This window comes from Sturnus vulgaris, chromosome 1 (genome assembly GCF_052056855.1).
Source record: "Sturnus vulgaris isolate bStuVul1 chromosome 1, bStuVul1.hap1, whole genome shotgun sequence".
In the NCBI taxonomy this organism is placed as follows: domain Eukaryota; kingdom Metazoa; phylum Chordata; class Aves; order Passeriformes; family Sturnidae; genus Sturnus; species Sturnus vulgaris.
In genome coordinates, this window is record NC_142243.1 from 81,408,376 (window position 1) to 81,431,262 (window position 22,887).

Here is a 22,887-nt window from a genome sequence, read left to right on the forward strand (position 1 = left end):
TCGAGTTAAGATACTCAAGAGAGGAATTACAGTCCCTTCCTGATAATTTAAAAATCAACTAAAGAATTTAAAGAATTCTGAATTGTTACATAATATAGAGGTAAATGAATAAATTTTGCAGTGCAGTGGTTTTTTTGGATTCTTTTTTGTTTGTTTTTGGGGTTTTTTTGTTTGTTTGTTGTTTTGTTTAGATTTGGGGGTTTTGTTTGTTTTTGTTTGTTTTTGCTTGTTTTTTAATGTTTACATTAATTATTAGGGGTACCTATGTATATATTTCTCTTCTAAGCATCACAGAAGTTGTATTGGAAAACGTAACTATTTTCTTCTTTTGCATTTTTTTCCCCAACATATATTGTTCCTGGCTATTCAAGTTTTTGGTCAACATTTTGTCCCTTCTTTTTGATCATAAATTATGGATATTATGCCTTAAGACCCTTATTTGGGAAAGTGCTTGAGCAAAAGCATGTGCTTTTTCTGAGGGCTGTTGCTGTGTTAGAATATACACTGTGAGGGAGGTTGGGTTAAATTCCAAGGTGTGGATTCAAACCAATATCTCGTTTGCATCCCAACTCCAGCTCATCTGACTCCGTCTGACTTGCACACTGTTTAAATAGGAACAGGATGTGTCATGTCCACAGCAAAGAAAAGGGAAGCTGTAGAGTGAATATATGAGGAATCTTATCTGTTGTTTGAAATGGCAGTTTCCTAACACAAAAATGAGAGCTTTTGAATTTCCACATCCACAAGATTAGAATGGTGACAGCTATTTAAGAACACCATGTCAAGTCACTGAACCATATCCCTTCCAGATCTTTATTTTTGATGTGATTTTAGGACTGAATGGAAAACACTGAAAAATTAATGAAAATTACAGTTTGATGGAAAAATGTGCAACAGTATAAAATAACAAGGGAAAAAAAGAAAGCAGGACTTAGAAAACTAAACCACTTTAATAACTAATTGTGTTTAGTTAACTATCCCAGTTAACGACCCTTTTGAGTTAACTATCCTCGCAGATGGTCTTTTCTAGCAACAGGAAAGCATTTTTAGCTCTACCTTTTATAATACTATTTAGTTTTTATCTTAGTAATCTTTATTAAAATAATCTTAAATTATTTTAGAGCTTGTCCCCTTATTTTTCAAGCCTGATTGATGTGAATAGTCTTTTCTTTCTGCATTGCAGCCTTTGTGAAAGTAGAGCATAAGAACTTTGAGATTGTAAGTATACAGTTTGTGAATTTCCACAAAGATCTTTGAAAACTCTACACCACTGAAGAACATTAAAAAAAAATCCTGCTATATAGATAAAAATAATAATTTATAATTTTTGTGTATCAGATTGACTTTTTTGTAGAAATACTTCTCTCAACAGAGCAATTGTGCACTTGAGATTGAAAGAAGTTTAGACTATGTCCATTAAAAAGTCTTTGCTTATCTTTTTCTGAATTCTTTGAAGTAAATCTTGTTTTAAGGAAAGTAGAGATTAGGGTAAAAGAATAGTATTTGCAGCTGATTTAAACCTTTACTCCCACTTATAATTCTATTATTTGCTCTAAAACGTCTTTATGTCAAACCTAAATGCAAGATCCATCGCAGTTATACTTCTGTAAAAATAGAGGCTTAAGTGTGTACCTGAAAATCTTAGTGTCCCAGAGATTCCTTAAGGTCAACAGCAGTCACCAGGAAATGCTCCTTCTTCCATTGGCCCTGTAGTATCAACTTTCTATATCCATCCTCACTGTAGCCCAGAGAAGTAGGAAGAAATCTATGCCAGGGGGTTCTTGTTAGGCTGATCCAGGATCCAGTTTGTAGATTTTAGACACACCTAGGTAAGGGCTGGTTTGTTATCCAGTTGCTGCCAATCAAACTCAATTAAAGCAAAGGTAAGGTAAGATTCAAGTGCTAACATCTGTCTATAGCATTCAAAGCAGTCTAGAACACACAGTTTAAAAACTTTTTAAGCTAAAATGAGAGGTGTTGCAGTTATCCTGGCTGCACAAGCCTTGCATCAAATTATTTGTTCCTCACTCCTTGAGCTGAATAATATCTATGCTGTCAAAATGGCAGTCAGGCTTACACTATTTCTGCTTGTCTTAAACCTCAAATTATACTTGCTCAAAACGTTTTGTAAGTTAATTTACAAAGCACTCTTTGTGGCCTCTTACATTTCATTGCATATGAGTTAACACTGTGTAAAAACCTGTACTTTAAAACTGTGCTACAAAGATCTCTGTAGAATAACTGAATGATAACATTTCATTGGGACCAGACGCATTACATGCTGAGATCACCCCTCCCTAAAAATAATGCCAAAGTAAACTAACAGGAACACAGGAAACAGCAGCAGGTGTTCATGATATATGTAAATGTGCTAAAATTTGATAAATTACCATTTTGTGCTTATTTATTGGCATTGCTGATGAGAATGCCTATCTGAACTCTGTTAGGATGTTTACTGTTCACCTATCCCTTTCTTGGTGCAACATTTTCTTGAAGGTCTAAAATCTGTGATATAGGGAAATCATTCAGTTCAGCCATATAGCCTATTTTCACTAAGAGTTTACATCCTCAGAGCTATGTAGAAGATTTTACCTGTGGACAAGTCCCTGGAATTCCCTGCTAGGCTGCACATTTAGTTTACAATTTCTGTATCAAGAGAATGCATATGCTTGGTCCGTAGACTGAGCAGCACTGGCTCTTTAAGGGTAAAGCTAGGTCATGCCATTACATGAATCATTATATTCATTAGCATTCATTGCCAGAGGGATTTTGGTCACTTGAAAACTTTCAATATGTGACAAAAAACCTCATAGAACAGCAGAAATCAAGATTACTCGCCTGTGTTTGAATTCAAGCATGATAACAGTTGACTGTACAAGAGACTATCTAGCATACTTCTAGCATACATGACACTTCTATGCATCTACATCGGGGAATTGGGCATTAAATATTCTTTTTTTCTGTGAATGATCTGTCATATGTGTGAACATATTCCTCCCCAGTTGCAGGACTTAGTGTTTCTTCTTAAAGAAATTCCTGGCATTACTCTCTACCCATTTCTCCTGCCTGTTGACATCCTACTGAGTGGCAGCACAACGATCTGGTTCATCTCTCACTGGCCCCACCTACCTCTGGTTTTATATCATCTGCAATCCCCAGAAGAGCAGACTGTATCCCATTTTTCAGGTCTTTTATGAAGATGTAAATAGCACTGGTCTCACAATTGGCACCTGGGGTACAGCACTGGCTTCCAGATGGACCTTGTACTGCTTACCACAACCCTCTCTGCCTCACACATCAGCCAGTTTTGAATCCACCTCACTGCACTTACATAACTCATATTTCATCAGCTTGCCTGTGAAGATGTTACAGGAGTGTCAAAGGCCTCCCTCATGAGGATGAAGGTAATCAGCACCCACTGCTCCTCCCTCAGCCACCAAGCTAGTCTCATTATTGAGGGGAATCAGGTTGGTTAACCACAATTTCCACTGCATAAATCCATGCTGACTGCTCCTGATAATCTTCTTGTCTTTCATGTTTCTGGAAATATTTTCCAGTATTAGATGCTCCATTCACCATCCCAGTGGTGGAGGTGAGGCTGATCAACCTGTAGATTCCGGGATCTTTCCTCTTGTCCCTCTTGAATATAGAAGTGGTATTTGCTTTCTTCCAGTCTTCAAGAACCTCTTCTGATAGCCTCACAATTACATCAGTCAGTTCCCACAGTACTTGTGGGTGCTTTCTGTCAGGCATCATGGGCTTATGTATGTTCAGATTACTTTAAATTTACCTAATATGATTCTCCTCCACCAACAATGTCTTCCTTACTCCACACTTTGTCACTGGACAAAGAGGCTTGTGATTTCTGAAAATTAGTTTTTCAAAAGAGACTTGAGGTGCAGAAGTCATTGAGTACCTCAAGACAAAACACTTAATCAGAAATATGTTTGGTTTGAGTTATTTCATAGAAAGTTTTTGTAAACCATTGCATGAATTTTTATTAGAGTGTTGTAAATCACAGGTTTCCCAGGCCATGTGGGCATTATATCCATGGAGTTAGAAGTCTGCCTACACCATGTGTTCATGTCTCAGTGTCAGAGCATAAGGCACCATAGTGCCACTGGGTTTAAAGATTCCTGTGCTTCTGCACATGGAATGCAAAAACAGCCTGAAGCTTTGGGAGATTACAGTGCACTTTACATCAATGTACTTTGGTTTTTTCCCTTGCTCTGAGAATTTAGAAATACCGATGTCAGATGGTAACTAATTTTTATTTGTTCTGTTTTCACAGTGACTAAAATAGAGTTGAGTTACTTAGTTTTTAAGTGACTTATTTATTTCCTGTACTTCTTGAAATTTAATGTTTTGATATTGTGTAAGTGTTTAGTTAATTGTTTTTTATGTGTAAACCTTAGATAATTGCTTTCTAAAACCTGCTGCAAATTTGCCTGGTAAATAGATTCCCTGAAAGGATTTATATTTATTCTTTTATACTTCAAATAGTCTTTCTTTTCTCCCACCCTGTGTAGGGAGAAAAATTGTCGCACTAAAAGCTTGATTTTGTTCTGCTCTTGCACATGCAATCCATTTGCTCAGTGGGATTCCAGCTAAGTATAGAAACAAGAACATCACACTGGGGGATGTATGCACCTAACAGAGACCTGAAATCTTCCAACCTTAAGCTTTGCTAAAGGCAAATGATCTTAGTGATCTTAGTCTGCCATGTCTCAGGCAAGAATTACAGAGAAATAAAAAAATAAAAAGGTCTTTCTCACTTCAAACTTAATTGATAATATATGTCTTATTATTTTAAATTGTTATCTTTATCTTATATTTTCTTCAAGACACTTCAAGGTAGTGTTGAACTTTACTTTTCATAATCTGCCAGAAGCTTTTTTGTTGGCACAGTTGAAATATGAGTTAAAACATAACTCCTTGCTCTGCTCAGGGGTGTGTAGCAGACCACAAAATTTAGTGCTGTGTGTTCTGCTCTGTACAATGAGCTTCAGCCTGTTTCTCCAGTAAGCCCACTGCAATTACTGGAGCTACTCAAGGGGTGAAGCCTTTCACAGTTCAAGTCAAGGCTTTGATTGCACCCTATTTTGTCTAGCGCTTGGCCAAAAGATGTACTAAATTGTTTCAGACACTTGTTTTTTTCTTTAATCATAAGTGAAAGGAATAAACACATAAAGTGTTTGTTTCTCCCTAGTAATAACTTCTGTATGGTGGGAGAGGTGACTTAAGAAATAATTTATATAACCCTTTAAGAAACAGCATTTCAGCAGTTTCATTTGGTTCCCAGAAGTTGTTTCCTAAAAGTTTCTTCTGTCAGTCACTGGCAGGACTGATGAATATATAAATAACCTTTCCTTTGCAAGCACTGAAAATACATCTATTAGTTAAACTGTTTTCCTTTCTCCTGTGCCCATATTTTATAAATATTTTAGACTTCCAGATGATCCAGATGATCATTTAGGATCATTCTGTTAGCAGAGATTATAATTAGGTGTATTTTAACTGGATTTGTGATGCTACACTGTAATTTTCAACAGAACAATTGAGAAAATATTAATAATGATACAAAGCAGATAGATAGTTCATACTAACTATATTCTTCATTAAGAATTACACAAATTGCAAGATTATGAAGGACATCTGTAGGAATACAAAGCATTCAGCATCTTCTAAGAGGCATAATTTATTTTAATTATTACTATTTTTCCAATGTTAGATTGTTTTTTTAGAAATAATTTGCCAAATAAACCTTATAATATTTTGTACTGAAAAGCTGAAAGAGGAACAGGTTATGCAGTTTAAAATTAGCTTATTAACTTTCATTCAGGGCCCTCTTACTGCAAAATGCACACACCATTATTTGGAATACAGAAGGTGGCTGAGGTCCAGCCACTGGAGATTGAGTGTTAAGAGCTTTGTTGTATTGGGCAGATTGCTTTGCCCACTCTGTTTTCATCATTTGATGGTATAAAACAAAAAGAAAATACCAAAATGCTGAATAGAGCCTTTTCAGATTATTCTTTTACTGTTTATCATTTAAACAATTTGTCTTGGCCATCTAAATCTGTTGAACTGCTCTAATGTCCTGGATTCACATGCTGCTGATCTCCTTGATAACTCTTCTGATGACTTTTTTTTTTTTTTTTCATATCCTGAGCCAGTCCCTTAGCCAAGTTTTCCCTTAAGGGTAAACAGTTGCTTCCACAGAGATCATGGAATCATAAAATCATAGAATGGTTTGGGTTAGAAAGGATCTTTAAAGGTCACCTAGTCCAACTTCCATGCAATGAGCAGGGGCATCTTCAACTAAATCAGGTTGGTCAGACTCCCATCCAACCTGACCTTGAATGTTTCCAGGGGTGGGACAACCACAACTTCTCTGACCAACCTGTTCCAGTGTTTCACCATATTATTGTAAAAAGCTTCTTGCTTTCATCCAGTCAAATCTACTGTCTTTCAGTTTAAAGTCGTGATCCCTTGTCGTATATCAGCAGGCCCTAGTAAAAGATTTGTCACCACCTTTCTTATAATGGCCCTATATTATGTACAGTAGAAGACAGGAGTCTTGCAGCATATATCACTTGAGCTTTTGCCTGTAATCTAATGGCAAAACTGGTTGGTAGCCCCATGGCCTTACTTTGCCTCTTCTGCTTTTCTGTTGGGGATTTGCAATTTCCTCTCTGTGAGTTCTAAAAAAGAAAATAAGAAAGTATTTTGCCCTTTCTATTCCTTGACATTTTTTTCCCAAGTCTCTTCTGCAATATTGTATAAATAATATTTTATTTTTCCTGGATTAACCTTGGGAATCAGAGCACAGAACAATCCCAATAATGTCCTGGTTTATGCCCCTCTGTTGTGTCCCAACTCCAACTCTGTTTTCATTTTGCAGGACTTGAGTATACACAGAAATGCCAAGTAAAACAGCTGTACTGGCAGGTGTCATCCTGGAGATGAGAATGATGACATTAAATTGAAATAGGTGAGGAAGGCAAATTAATTAAGACCTTGATTAAGTACTCTATCTTCAGAAAAGAGGCTTTTTTTTTTTCTTACAGGATCTCTCATTTCTAAATTCAGGTTTCCTGCAGTGCACGAATACAAATGTGAATAACAGAAAGTTGAAAAAAATATTACTCCCAATGAAAATAAATAAAAATTTCTTTTCTTGATAAAAAATTAATTGTAGCCTTCCAGGGATAAGAAACTGGTAGCAGCTCATCTGTTTCTATCCTGTGCAAAGTTACTCAAGAAGAGTGGGCGGATGTTCAGATCTCGTTTTATCTGAGTGCTGCTTGGAAGCCCATGAAATTTGCCTAATTTTTCTGTCTGTAACATGAAAATAATAGCCCTTTTCATTCAGGAAAGGTTTCTCTTAAAAATTACATTTTTTAAATCATTCCATCTATGCAGTAGAGGGGCTGTCTCCTTGCAGATTGTAAGGAATGACTACGTAGTGCAACAGGGGTTGCACTTCGTGTTGTCTCTCAGTACCGCCACCAGCTGCTGTGAATAGAAAAGCATTTTCTAGCTGGTGGTGGTCTTTTAAAAGCTGTGTCTGGTCTTGACAAGGGGTGTGAGAATGATGCTGACTTTTAGAAAGCAAACTGCTCATATTTCATGTTTTAAGTCATCATGAATTTTACATACTTTGTGAAACAGGATTGTGCTCAACGCACTGGCATGTCTAATATATATTAGGTTTGAAAGGACTATTTAAACTTTAATTTTTTAAGATGCTCTCTGGTGCTTGTAAATGAGGCTTACTGTAAATTGTAGGTGATTCATCACACTAGTGTTATAGGAATAATTCCAGCACATTTTATTTGTGCTAGAATCACAGCTATTAATAACTCTATTGAATAGCCAATGTTAGCACTGCATTGCTTACTGACACTTTTGGAGAATGGTAAGCAATCAACAGCTTTCAGGTACTTAAGAAAATATGTTTTTTACAGTTGCCTTTTTTTAATTCTATTTTCTCCGGTGGAAATTTGCAGGTTTTATATTTTAAATGAATAAATAAATAAAGCAAAAATGTTTTCAAAAAATCTTAATTCTGTGCCAAGGGGTAAACATTTGTATTTGCAAATAAAAAAAAAAAAAAAGAAGAAGAAACTAACATGGTGGTAGACAAATCTTGGTTAATCCTTTCATACAGTTGACCAGTGGAGAATACATTAGAAAAATATAATTTATTGTTGAACTACTGATGATTCACAGTTTGGTAAAAAGATAAACAATTAAGCTGGTTTTATGTTTATTTTATATTTTGTTACATTTTTTTTCTGGTATTTTCTTTGGTTCTTGTTGTCTAAAGATGTTAACTCTTTGTCCCACCACAGCACTCCTGAGAAGGGATTTCCTGTTCAGAAATTCTTGTTAGCTGTTTGTTATGAGAAAAAGTTGAAGTGTTAATACCACCATTACACTGCTCTTTACTTTCCCTGAAAGAGATTTTTTTAGTAAAATGCCCTCTCCCTCAGTTCCTTGAATTCTGACATGTGTGTGGGCTTTCTGTTTTTGTTTCCCAGCAGCTAAAGAGGCAGTAGGTTTGATTTGGCAAGTAATTTGGAAAAGGACGAGTAGAGAAGTGCCCTGTAACCACTGAACAGTAAGTGCCAGCTTTACCTGCTATTTTAGCCATGGAAGTAAATAGGATATGCAGATGGATTGACATGCAGCTTTTATAAAACTGAGAGGCACACAAAAATGTGCACACATAGAAGTATAACTACTCTGAAATACTTCAAAAAGAAGGCCACGAGATCTGCTTGGATGTAATTATGGATCAGGTCATGAGCAGTGTTGAGGTATACCATGTAAATTATTAAAAGCCAAAACTGAAAAGTACCTTAAGTGACATTCTGTTAAATTGATTCGGATACTAAGTAGTTTTAAATATTCAATATACAAAGTCTCTAAAATTAGAAAATGCAGTTTGGATGTGTGCACACAACTCTGCCCTTGGAAACTAGGAACTAATTGAATAAAGACATGCCTGTCAACAGTATTTGCATGCTATTAAAAACGCTGCTCTGTTTTATACTAAAAATGACTGTCAGCTTTGTTTGCAGCATGCTTGTGTGTTAATGCTAATGCTTTTTTGATTCACGTCAAATTAAAATTTCAATTTCAAAATGCAGGTGTTAACTACTTTCAATTTCTTTATAGTAGAAAATATCTCTGTAGCAAAAAGCACTGTATAATAATGAATATTACAGAATAGATTTGGATGTGAGAAGCTGAGCTGGAACAATAATATATGAAGCTCAGCATTAGAAGTGTTTAGACATATTTGTGAGTGTAATATACACTTAACTGTTGTTCGAGGAGAGTCACAAGAGAAAGATATTTAAACTCTGCACCTGATGTAAAATATGTTAAAATTTTGATTACTTTAAGAAATTAGTTTAAAATGAAATTTTTGTTTTTCTTGCTATTAAAAATATTACAGCAGATGAGGAAGAAGTTCACAATACTAAGTTATACTTTTGTTAGCTTAGGAAATATGAAAATGGCTTTAATATACTCTAGTATATTTTTTTTATACACAAGTTCAGGGAAGGAAAATGCCGTAAGACCTCCCTGAGAGTAGAACAAGCTTCTCTCTGCATCTTTTTGAATACACAGACTACTGATCCTTTTAAAGCAGAAAACAGCAAATAAGAAAGTGAAAGACCTGTGTAATTTTTAAGTGGAATAGGACTAGCTGGAAGGAGCATAGAGTATGTTTTTTTTTAATGGGGATGTACCTAGGACACAGATTAGACCCAGTAAAATCAATCTTCTTGTTCACTCCTAGTATATATATGGCTCTCAGTTATGTTTTCTCTCTCATTTTTGTACCATGTCTGATGCTTATTTATTTCCTTGGGAAGTCAGATGCAGCACAGCAACCAGAGAAAGACTGATTCAGCCAAAAAGATGAAGAGTTTTCTGTCCATTAAATGAGCTAGATTGGAGTGAGATAGCAGGAAATGAGAGAAAAACCAAAGGAAGTGGACCACAAATTTCAATAGCTTCAGAGTGTTGAAAAGAATAATCTGACTTGCATAGCCACTAACTACTTCCATCTACAAAATTTAGTTTTGATACTCCTGCCTCAAAGGGATTGCACACCCTCCACTGCTGTCTCCTTGGGTTTTGGATAGAAGCTGACTTCAGCTCCTGAGTAATGAATCCTGGCTTGCTAGAGAGGAAGGGCGGAACTGAAAATGTGAGAAAATTGATAAATTACACAAACTAGATGGGTTTGTGGGATTTTAATGGAACAATAGGTGGTTTGTTTTGCTTTGTTTTTTAATAAATATTACATATTTTAGGCATGACCATGATATTATAGAATATCTCATGTGGCTGGTAGAAATATGGCTTGAGAAATTATCTGAAAAAGAGTTGCCATGGGGATGTAGCTGCAATACTGTATTAGTAATCAATGTCAAGGCTGTGTGGTAGACAGCAGTCACTGAATTGCAAGTATCCATAGAAGTGAAACCAAAAGATTTGACTAAGATGTTGGAGAGAATGATGAAGATTGCAAGACTTATAACCCCTTTACCTGAATTTTGTGAGCAGTAAATAGCTGATGATTTTATCTTCAGAAACAAGATTCTGATCCTAGTTTACTGATAAAATCTTGCTCAATCTAGCAGGATCAGAGGGGTTGCTACGTAAGAGTTTTTCTACACACTTGGCACTAATTATGCTCTTAATAAAGAATTTAATTGAAGAGATGGGACAAAGTGCTTGTGTTATGGGCCTGCAGAATATTTTCTCCTGATATTTCCCTAAAGACTATTTTTCAGGACAAAACTGCAACACGTCTGAGTGAGTTTGTGTCAGGGATAAAGACTGATTACTTTGACATTAGCTGTTCAGGCCCTTGTCTGTGCATATGAGAAGGTTCATGATTAGTGAGAGTGTTCAGTCAGTGATGAACAGTTGTTCTGATGGTCTGTAATTGTGCAGAGTGGGAGTATATTGACATCAGTAGTACATAGCTGTTACTGTGTTTATTTAAGAAATACTGATAAACTAAAATGAGCTGGATTTTTTTTGTGTGTTGATATTCTGGTGGTTCATGCTATTTTGACAGGTAAATTTTTGATGCATTGGATTTTATGGTTGAGTGTCGAAATAGATAAAAGTACAACTGTCTCATAAATTGTTTGCTTTCAGTCATTTATTTTTGTACATATCGAACGATTCACATCTTGTAGGCTGTGTCTTACCACTAGCATGTGTAGTCAGCTTCCCTGGAGTCCCATTTCTTTTCTCCCTCGTGAAAATGCAGTAAAAAATGAATTAGGGAAAAGTGTGGTCTCTAGTGTGTTACTTTCATAACACTATTGCTAAAAGCAGCTGTAGTAGATGAGATGGAACTCCACCTGTCTATAATTTTTTATTCTAAAATATTGGTTATGCAGAAATGTTGGGTTTTTTTTCTTTTCTATAAAGAGAAGATAGATGTGCAGCAGAAAGTGAATTTTAGAAATGCAGAGAGATTTTTTTCCCTGTATTTAGAATGGTTGTGTTTAGAATAAGATAGCGCATGTATATAACCAGATTGCAAAAAGAAAATATTTTGATTTGTTACAGTCCACATAATAAAAATAGTGAAAGGCAGAGGATGAAAGGGAGGAAAAAAACCCACTACAATCCACAAGATTATTATGTCTAGCTATATAATTGGGGTTTGGGCAAAAATTAGTTACTGATGGTAGAGAATTGGCTTTATTTCATGTGTATAAGGCAAAAGACTTGAAGGGTATGGTAAAAATTAATAGGATATTTACTAGAAGAAATTGTGGCTAGATAATGTTTAAGACCAAATACTATTGAGACATATAAGTGCTTTGCATTTGTTTTTATCTATTAGCTAAAATAATTTAATTGTTGGTTTAGGTAGTCTATGAAGATTGCATATTTGGATGATTTTCTCTCCAAGGTATTTTAAGGGCATCTTACAGGGTATATATAGCATATTCTTATCCTTTAGTAATCTCTTTTAAATGAGAAAACTACATACGAAATGCCCTTGCTCGTGCATTAAAGCTCTTGTTTCCTCACAGCAGGCCATATTTCTCAGGCATTTGTTTGAATACATGCTGAAATGTACAGGGTTGAACTCTGCCTCTTGATAACATGTTGGTCTGTTCTTGACCTTTTTTTACAAAGGGAGATGTCCCTGATTGGCAATCTCCTGGTATAGTGCAAATACCTTGGGATGAGTTCTTAGAAAATTGGTTTACACATGTATGAGTGTAGATGGGGTGTCTGAGCACAATGCAGGCAGCACAGGCCTTTAACTCAAATGCCTGGTCATGCTGTGGAGCCCAAGCTCAGTCCTTTGCTGTCAGAGCTGGAGAGACACTGTTCACAAAATAATTGCTCTGATATGTATTTCCCATTTACAGACAGAGCAACTAGAAATGTAAGCATCAAGAAGTTATATTGGAAGCATTTTGAGGTCTTGATTACATTTTTCCTCTTCATTTTATATTTTGCCCTTTATCTTCTTTATTATAAATACATTATGTAATTTAACTCGACTTTGTATGTTTCTAAACAAAATATGAATTCAGATTTTGAAACATAAAAGCTAAAAAAATAACTACTCAACACACCTTTTATTAATTTAAAATTTGGAGACCAAACTGATTAATATTATTGGTTATGAAAACATTTGTAGAAGATAAGACTGCAGTTTAATGATTTTCAGTCCTTTCCCCAGTGTTTTCCACAAGTAATGTTAGTGTGGTATAATATTGAACTCCTTTTTACTATTTTCTCTCTATTTATATAAATAATCGAGGTCAAGAATATCTCTTTTCATGAACTGTAGTAGAAAGTGTTAGGTAAATTGTTACAAAAGCTAATGCAATCTATAAAATTTAGAACTTACTATTTTATAAATTTCATACCTTATATAAATATGTATGAAATAGGTTCTCTAGATTACAAAAACAGAGTATTTAACTCTTTGGAATAGTGAAACAGATGACTGTCTTTTTTGCTTTCTGTTATTTAGGGGAAATACCACAAAATATTATTACTCCGATAAGTCATCAGCGTCAATTCAGAACTGTGTTAATTCTTCCATATTATTTATTTTCATTACCTTTGGATTAAGCGCTGAATGTGACATTCTTTACGGGATATTTTGTTCTTTGTATGTATCTTTTCATGTTTCTCTTTTCCTTCTCATGCGTACATCTTCATTATTGCAACAATCATAATAAAAGCCTACCATAAAAAAAATCATAATAATAAATTTTCATGCAAGGGGCAGGCACAAATGTTTAACACCTGTCAATGTTGCTTAAATCTGACACAGGTATCTTTTACAGACTCTGTTCAGTCTCAAGTTGTGTATAAACCCAAGAATAAAATTCAGAGTTTTAGAAACAAAAAATTATATTCAAGTTTTAAAGTTATAACAAGATGCATGATGATGATGCTGATGATGGTGTGTAGGAGGTGATTGCATAACCATGAAAAAAAAGGCAGCTTTGTTCTGCTCCTTGAAAAGCGATATCGCATCAGAATACAAACAAACAAAATATTTCACTGCTGTTTCTCCAGTATAGGATGAGGTTTGGGATAGAACATAGTTACTATACAAGGTCTTATTCCATCAACCATCACCTGGGACTAAAGATCATCTGGGGTTAAAGAGCAGCCCCTTACTCTCCTATTTGCTAAGTTGCCTTAGCCTCATGTGCAAACAATTTCTCTATGAAGAAGAAAGAAGTCTAAAGCTTCCTTAATGCTATTAAATCTTCATCAGATCAGGATTATGAACTTTTATTAGCTTTTTAAGCTTTTCTAATCACTGTGGATAGTTTTTGGTTTGGGTTTTTTTGACCTTTTGTTGTTGTTGTTGTTGTTTGTAAGTTTGGGTTTATTTATAATGATCTGTTTTCTGCTGAAGATTGTTGCTTGTTGATAACTGCATCCTTTTTACTCTCAAGGGCTGATGAGGTTTTGCTAGTAGTCTCACAAACAGCCCAATCCATATCTAGCAACAGTAGCTCTATGTTAGAATATGTGGAAAATCATGTACTCTTAACAGTGAAATACTTATTTACTCTAATCAAAAGTAGCAGATGAAATTATCGGTACACAATTTTAGTTATTATTTGTCTTGATTGTTTTAATAATATGTATTCCAAGCCTAATTAAAAAACAAAAAAACAACCAAACAAAAAAAACCAAATTCAAAACCAAACCTGGAAGCTGTTACACTTTAAAATTTCTTTTTCATTGTTCTATCACTCCTTAAATTATTCTCTCTCTCAACAGTAACTCTGTTGAATGACTACTTTCATAAGGAGGATATAATTTATTTCAACTTGTTCAAAGATAGTATCCATGTTTATTTAGGTATCTTAGTATACAATTTTCATGACTTGCTTGAATAGAGTACTCTGAACGCAGTGTAAGAACTGTCAAATAAGGCTCAAAATTAGAATGAGATGCAAGTCCTTGTTCAGATATTGATCCTTGCTGTGAAATGCTTTTCAGCTTAAAGTGAGAGTGCAATTTTGCTAGTCCTTCAGTTCCTTTTCTGGTGCTCTTTTAGTGATGCTCAACATCACTAAACCCTCATCCCACTCACTTGCAGAAGCAGAGCTAACTCCAGAAAACATGTAAGTTACAGTTTGAGACTCTCTCTGGATGCAAAGAATGCTTTTTTTTTTTTTTTTTTTCTATTAGGCACAAGGTGAATGATTTCTTGTAAATCTTCAACCCACAGTAGAAAGTCTTGGATAACATAGCATGCCTTTTATTTATGAATTATATCAAAATGATCTTACAAGGTTTCACTTGTCATTAGACTATTGTTGAGATAATAGAAGACAAACATATTCTGAAACTTGAATTCTGCATCCTTAAGTTTTCCTGGTGAATTTGTACATATAATATTATCTGTGTATAGAAGCTGTTCTTCTAGCACCATTGAAAAAACACTAAATACATGATATTTAAAATGTTTTAAGCTAAGTTTTAGTCAGACAATCCAATTAATGTGAATGAGCTTTTCTTTAATAGGCCTAAAGTTAAGTAAGTCTTTTTTTGTTTGCTCAATCAGAACCTAAGACATCATCCTACTGATTAACCTAGATTCTCCTTCCCCTTCTGTTTCTGAGGATTTGCTGGTGTTATGGCTTGAACATTAAATCTCTGTTTATCTACCTTTCTATATGTTCTTGTGAAGTTGTCAGGACAAGAATGAAAGCTAAAATTTTCACAAGCATTAAATAATGTTTCATATACAAAGTCCGAGTCAATTCATTGGGATTAGTATATTTAACATAGTTTTCTATTTAAATCTTAAAGCAAATTATATTTGTGAAAATTGTCCACTATAGGAAACTCAAATTAATCTTTAGACTGTTAGTAAGGTCTGACTTTGGTTTAAATTAAAAATCACTATTCTAGAATAACAGAGAACTTCTCAAGGAATAACTAAGGTGACTTATATCTAGACAAAAAAAGAAAAAAGCAAATGGAAGAGTAACATAAGAGTTATAAAAGCCTACCTTGGCTGGAATGAAGAACAGGTTTTCTTCCTCAGAAAAAGAAGCTTAGGAAAACCAGTAAAGAACTATCTGAAATGAAAGCATGAACATAAGTCCTTCTGCTCTGAAAAGATGAGTGAGAATGAGCATGACTCTATGTGTTTTAGTATTAGCACAAAACTAATTTTTTAAAAAGTACTTTAATATACCAACATTCATCAATTATTATAATGAAGTATTATGTGTTCAAAGACACTCTTACATGAATCAAAATTGAGAGTTAAATTTGTTGTTGTTGTTGTTGTTGTTTTGGTGTATTTTTGCCGTCCTGACAATAAAAATGGTGATAATATACATAGATGTTAGAAAAAGTAAGATATCAAATAGTCAGACAAACACAAGAAAATGTCAACATCTTCCTCCTGTCAATATTGACTTCCAATGATAACTGAACATTGTTATTTAAAAAGCACACTGTTATTTTTATAGATATTTTACCTGTTTTACAAATACCATGTTGCGTAATGCACAGTTTCTTAAGACAGAAAAAACATTCCGCTCATTCTGTTTATGGATTCCCCTCCCCTTAAAGAAAGAAAAAGTATGCATATACAAATACAATGCAAATCAGCACCCTTGCAAGAGAATTTTTGCTTTCTGATAGAAAAAATGTAAGATTACAGAACCACAGACTGGGCCAGGTTGGAAGGAACCACTGTGGGTCATTTGGTCCAGTCTCTGTTCTCGAGCAGGGTCATCCAAGAGCACATTGCACAGGACTGTATCCAGATGGTTCTGGAATATCTCCAGGGAGGAAGAGTACACAGACTACACAGCTACACAGCAATCCATTCCAGTGATCAGTCACCCTCACACTACAGAAGTTCTTCCTCATATTCAAATTATTAAGATTAAAGAAATTTGAGTTCAGCTGTTAACTGAAATTTGTTGATAGTACCTATAAAGAGCTTTTAATGATTGGGGTTTATTTTTTAGGGTTTTTTTGTTTGTTTGTTTTGGTTTGGGTTTTTGTTTTGTTTTTGGTTGGTTGGTTTTGTGGGTTTGTTTGTTTTGGGGATTTTTTTGTCCATAACTTTGAGTACTGGAAATTGAAAACTGGGCAAAAATTAATTAATCAGGGAATATTTAGTTAGAAATTTAAACAGACCAGCGCAACTACTGAAAGATGGGAACTTGTAGAAATTTGTTCACATAATTACACACATACAATATGCATATCTACGTGGAGACATCAGATTAGTGAGGTTGTGTGGTTAACAGGGATTCTTGTATGTTTGGCCAAAGAAATGGCACAGAAGCAATCATAGACTTAAAGAAATCTGAGTTAAAGTGTGATGTGATAATCACTGCCCATAATTACCTTTGCCTTATTTGTCTTAGTTTTTCTACAAGTACACCCAGCTCAGTGTCTCTGTTAGCATTACCTAGGTAGTCTGAGCTTTAAAGAGTAGTACTCAGTCATCTGGGCAGTGTGGACTTTGCAAAATTTGATTCTCCAAAAGAGCCTCTATATGCTTCTGGAATGATCTGTGGAATTCAGCTGCTTCTCTCACAGGTATCTGTGAAATTGAGCCATTCCTTATGACTCTGTCTCTAACTTCTCTGTTGCTTTTTGTTTTGCCATATTTGGTGTTTTATGAACACCTATTCAGTTAGCCTGACTCAGGCCACAAGTTTCTCTCCAGTTAAACAGTTGTGTGCAGCCTAGAAACCCAAAAAATATAGAAATACTGTATATTATGTATTATTAAGATTTCTGTAACAATAATATTATTAACATCATACGTGATTTTAAGGAGTTTAAAGTGCAGTGCTAGCAAAGAACAAGAGGTAAATGTCTTTAACTGCTTCCGAAGCCTCAAACATCTGCATTAGATCTCTCTTCCATTTCTTTATTTTTTGCTAGTCAATGGGGTGCTGCCATACTGCTCAGAGGCGCTCTTGCTATTTATTTTTGAGAAATAATTTGTTAAGACAAACAGTACATGTGGATTATACACAAGTGGACTATTGCAAGTTCTTTCTATTTAAACTAAGTAATTGCTCATCAGTGTCTCATGTATTTGCTTTGTTCCCTGATTGGGTGACCTGACCTTAATATATGAGAGGAATGACTCAAGAAATCAGTGAGATCGTTATTCAGCTAACAAGTTCCTTGGGAAGAGAAATAGCACAGAAGATAAGCCTCTGCTGCTTTGGAAATATAAAAGGACCTTTGCACTGCCTTGCATACCTGTATTACCCTTGACTAGCTACCTGGACCTCAGATATAAATGTAGATGGATTGCTCTCTGGTTGAGGAAAAGAGAGAGACATGAGTCAGATTAATGAATCATCTCTCTGTGTTTCACAGTTGTTCCTTTCACAGCAGGTAATGGCTAGCATGACAGCGTGTGCAATTATATTTACAGAAACAGTGGCTGGATTTTATCTGACTAATTGTGTTTTTACTGTGTTGTGCTTCTGACAGTCACTCTCTGTGCAAATCATATGGGTATAGTTACAAAAATATTTCTTCAGTCGTTGGTTTATATCATTTCATTTCTGTTATCCTATAGTTTCCATATCCCTGCTTATCGTAGGCAAAACAGTTTTGTATGTCAACTGAGGATGGCACTGAATCCCTTAATCTTGTTTTAATGTCATGTTTAGATTATCTGTTCATTGTAGCATTAATTGCCTGTGTACATGCAGTGTCATTTGCAGATTAAGAACTTTTTTCTTGTTTGCAAACTTTTCAGATCTCTTTTTGTTCAAGACAGATCTGTTTCATAACTCATTTAAATCTCTTTCATAAAATGTCTTTGTCAACAGGGTACAAAATCTACTGGTTTGTAGTGTTTAATATTTTCCTGTACCTATTTATGAATATAAGAATGCCTTCTAATAATAATCTTCAAAGTTTTTTTCAAAAATCAAAGTCTTAAGTCATCTCTACAGTTAACCACTCACATTTAGTGTAAAAGACAGCAAAGCAGAACACAGCTCATCTTGCACATCATCTAACCAAAGCACCAATCAGATAAACTTTTTAAAAATCCTGCTATGACAATAAAACTTTGATTGCATAGTGGTTCTGATAAATTTTCAGCAGGTGAGGATGTTATGTGACACATCTGTTTATATTCTGGCAATTATAATCCCTCTTCTAATGTGAATTTCAAGGGCTGATATGATTTTGTTATGGGACATTGACGGTTTGTATATGAAAATTAAATACTTATGTCTATAAAAAACAATAGGTCCCCCCATGCATTTTTTTCTTTAAAATTTTATTATTGATTAAAACAAAACCTTTGAATAATATTTTTTTAATAGTTAGAGGGTTCTCTGTGTGTCTTTTTTTTTTTGTTTGTTTTGTTTTTTTACATTTTGTATCACATTGGGAGTCAGTATGCCTAGAATCCATATTTGAACCATTTAGAATCAATCTCTTTGGCCATATAAGGTACTGGATTACCTAGTGCAATGTAACTGGTTTTCATTTTTTGTGAGTGGTGCTTCAGTTGATGCCATCCATTAAGACATCCATTAAAGCTTGTGTTTAGTGATAAGCTATGCACAGTACCAGAAGAAAGTACCCGGATCATGAGTTCATATTGGTTGTTATAAATTCCTCAAACTCCTATTAAATCTGCTATTTTAAGACCTTGGTATACAACAATGTATTTTATTTTTCAAATAAAGGAATTCTTACCCGGTAAATAGTCAGGAATTCAGCAGTTTCTTTTACCATAAGCAACATTAAACCCTTTTCAATGATTTTTGGTGACTATTTGTCTTCTAAGCCTCTTTTAGCTTTTCACATTGTGTTCATCCTCATGATACAGTTAGGTAGGATTCCAGTGCGGTTTTTTTGTTTGTTTTTTTGGTTTTTTTTGTTTTTTCCAGTGAAGCCCATCTAGATATAACACATGATTAATCTGCTTTAATCCAGGCAGGAACGTGTTTGGCCAGAACTGCTTTCACTGGTTAAGCATTTCTGTGCTCTTTTAATTGAAGGTTCTGTTAGGCTGTCCTTACAGCTCTCTTCATGACACAATTGGAGCTGCAGTTCATACCTCCTTCTGTAAGGAATGTGACACCTCTTCTATTAATAATTGTAGAATCACAGAATATCTTGAGTTTGAAGGGACCCACAAGGATTGTAAAACTCCAACTCCTGGCCCTGCACAGGACATCTCCAAGTGTCACACCATGTACCTGAGATCAGTCCAAATATTTTTGGAGCTCTGACAGGCTTGATGCTGTGACCACTTCTCTGGGGAGGCTGTTCCAGTGCCCAAACACCCCTTAGGTGAAGATCCTTTTCCTAACATCCAAAATAAACCTCCCTTGACACAAGTGCATGTCATTTTCTCATGTCACTGGTCAGCAAAGAGATCAGTGTCTGCCCCTCTGCTTCCCCTAGTGATGAAATTGTGGACAGCAATGAGGTTGCAAAAGCTCTTATTCATGTGATGCCTATTTTCTTTTGTGACTCCAGCTTTAGCTGATGCAACCTCTTCCAGCCAACCAGGTAAGTTTTTAATGCTTTCTGAGTTAACAGGCAGTCTTGACTCTGAATAGTGTAGTTATTTCTTTTACTAGAGATAAATGTAAAAGAAAAATAAAATTATAAAATTTTATCTAGGATTTGAATCAAACCAATGCTGGTTGATTGCTAGGGCTGCAGATAGGGTTTTAAAGGAAAGTTTTGAAATTTTCTATTTCATCTTGACAAAAGAGAACTTAAAAAAAAATTTTTAAAAAGCGCTATAAAACTCAGGGTGTTAATGCTGAATGGAAAGTCATCTCTGGTCTTATTTTCTTTATTTTTCATTCTCAAGATATTATTAACATAATATAATATTTTTACAAAGGAAAGTATCTTCCTAACCTTATGTGCTAGAAATAAAGAAGAGTCCATACTTGTGCTGGCTTAAAGGTTTAGGTACAAACTATCTGAAACCACACATATAATGCAAATATGAATAAACTCACTAACATTCAATTAGCCCTCTGAAAACTATTGAAATAATTAAAAGCTAATTACTTGTTCAGCAGTTGTTAATCCAAGAATATGTCTAAGCTTTATTTTCTGTGATCTTTACAGAACAGTAAAATATCAGTTTCTGTTACTTAAAAGCTACTGGAGCTGAGTCACTAAAACAAGAAATGTTAATTTAGAAAAATAGATGAATAAACCTTATAAAATACATAACGAAGGTAAAATGAATATTTGGAAATAGTATCTGCCTCAAATGGAAGAAAAATAATAAGAAGAAAAAAAGAAAGTTTTAGACTTTAAAAAATAGCTTGGACTGTGAACACTTTTGGAAGAAATCTTAGGTGCTACAACCTGTAGAATTAATGGAGGCTTCTGGCATTGTCTCTTTGGAGCTCCAAGCCTGTAGGAGGAATGGAGTCTCATAAGTATGGTTCTTTTGATGTATGTATATCAGTCAGGATGGTGTTGAAAAATCCATCACACTTTGCTATCTGAAATAATTTAAAACGATTTAAATCTAACTCTGCAGCATGTCACTGTTACCTTTGAGAAATCCAGTGAAGAGAGATACTTTTTTTTGCCTTTCCAGAGACTAATCTTAGGTATCTAATTACAACATTGGGGCATGTAGAACCCACATCTGTAATGCCAAATGGTCTTTATGATATGTAAGCTCCTTTTTTTTTTGCTTTTGTTTGCTTACCCATGTGAAAAATTTCTCTGTTTTTTTTTTTGCTGTTTTAGAATTCCCAAAAATATGTGATTTCCATCTCTTTAATAGTATTCTGGGATATGAATGCTGGTTTTTTGTTTCTTCCTGAGCTTTTGGTATAACCATTCCTTTCCTTGTAGGTAGATTGGAGATAAAGGGGGAAAAAAAAACTAAAAAGGAGGGTGTTTCTTTTCCTTTTCTTGATTTTCATTTGACCAGTGTCAACAAGAGTGATGTACTTATCTAAATAATTAATCTTGTATAATATGTTTCTCTGATTGTAAATTGAATCTAAGACTATACCAGCTTTTTGCATATACTGCATATAACAACCTGTAATCATTAAGCCTCAACAGTTGTCCTTATACTGTTTTATTTCTTTATATGGTATATATATGTTTCTTTTATTTTAATATCAAATGTGTTAGCTATTGGCTTGATCTGTGAATTATATGTGAAAATGTGGACGTTAAAAGAGCTTTTTTTGGGTGATGGAATATCAAAATTATAGGGAAAAATATACTAGCTTTATACTTCCCTTGCCAATATCAGCTTACCAATTCCCAGAAATCTATATGCCTTGTGGGATTTTGTTTCATGATTTTTGTTCCCAATTCATATTTTTTATTCAACTTTCTCTTGAACTGTATTAAATATATTTCTTACATTTCATAGTCATTGTACTGCTGGATTTTTACATATTCTCTAACAGCTTCAGCTGTTTCCACTTGAACTTTCCAATCTGCTTCTCTGTCTTCACTTGCTTTCCAGGATTTCTCAGTGTCTCTTTTGTATTTTTTTCTGTCTTTTCTCATGCCATTTATTTTTTAATAATGTCTGATTTTTTTTTAATTTATTTTTTATTCTTCTATCCACCCTTTTCTTCCCTCAAGAGAATTTCTATTGCCACATATGAAGGAACAATCTTTATTTTTCATGGAGGTGCCTTTTTTTTTTTCTTATTGTTGTTATTTCTATTTATTTTGTGAAGTGAAGTTTATGTAGAACAATTTCAAAGGTAAAATAATAGTTGGTACTAGATTGCTATAAACACTTTTTGGGGTTTTGTGAGTAGATATGCTCTTTACCAAAATGCTGTGTGTAAATGTGAAAGAGTGGTACAAGAAATAACACCCCTTGATACTGTACAGCCATCAGCAAAAATTGCTGGCTTGAAGAGGTGAGGAGAGGGGCATTCAATGCTCTTTTATCTCTATTTCTTTAGGAAACTGATCAAGTTCTAGAGTGATAAAGACTATGTCTCAGAGTAATAATATATCTACAAATAAATTTAACAATAACTTAGGTGTTCGATATCTCATGGAATTATCTTATCCATCAATGGAAATTTCCTTATGCTATTTAAGTAAAAAAGGAGTCCTGTTTCAAATTTCCCAATTTCTAGAATATATGGGAAGATTCCAGTAGATTTCTGGAAGATATGTCAATCTAGAATTATAGTCAAAACATTTTTGGTTATTGCAATCACTATGAAATTATTTCAAGAGCATTTTCTTAGAGTTATCTTAGTTTTCAGTCTCAAACACATAGCTACAACTAAAAACAACAAAGAGGCAAGACAACAATATGTAATGAAGATTTAAATACATTCCAAAACAGTTTTG

General features: G+C 34.5%; 1 protein-coding gene across 17 annotated transcripts in view; it reads left to right on the forward strand.

The window, feature by feature from the left end:
* The window catches only part of CDH18 (cadherin 18), a 490,532-nt gene that overhangs the window by 305,326 nt on the left and 162,319 nt on the right, over positions 1-22,887 (forward strand). For 7 of the 17 annotated variants that reach the window (XM_088170648.1, XM_088170626.1, XM_088170705.1 and 4 more), the window contains one exon: positions 8,547-8,626. The exons of 7 other annotated variants lie outside the window; for them this stretch is intronic. The gene's annotated coding sequence lies outside the window, so the exon portion shown is untranslated. Of the gene's footprint in view, positions 1-6,904; positions 6,995-8,546; positions 8,627-22,887 lie in introns of those variants that run through there. 3 more of the 17 variants (XM_088170651.1, XM_088170630.1, XM_088170679.1) reach the window with 3 other exon arrangements.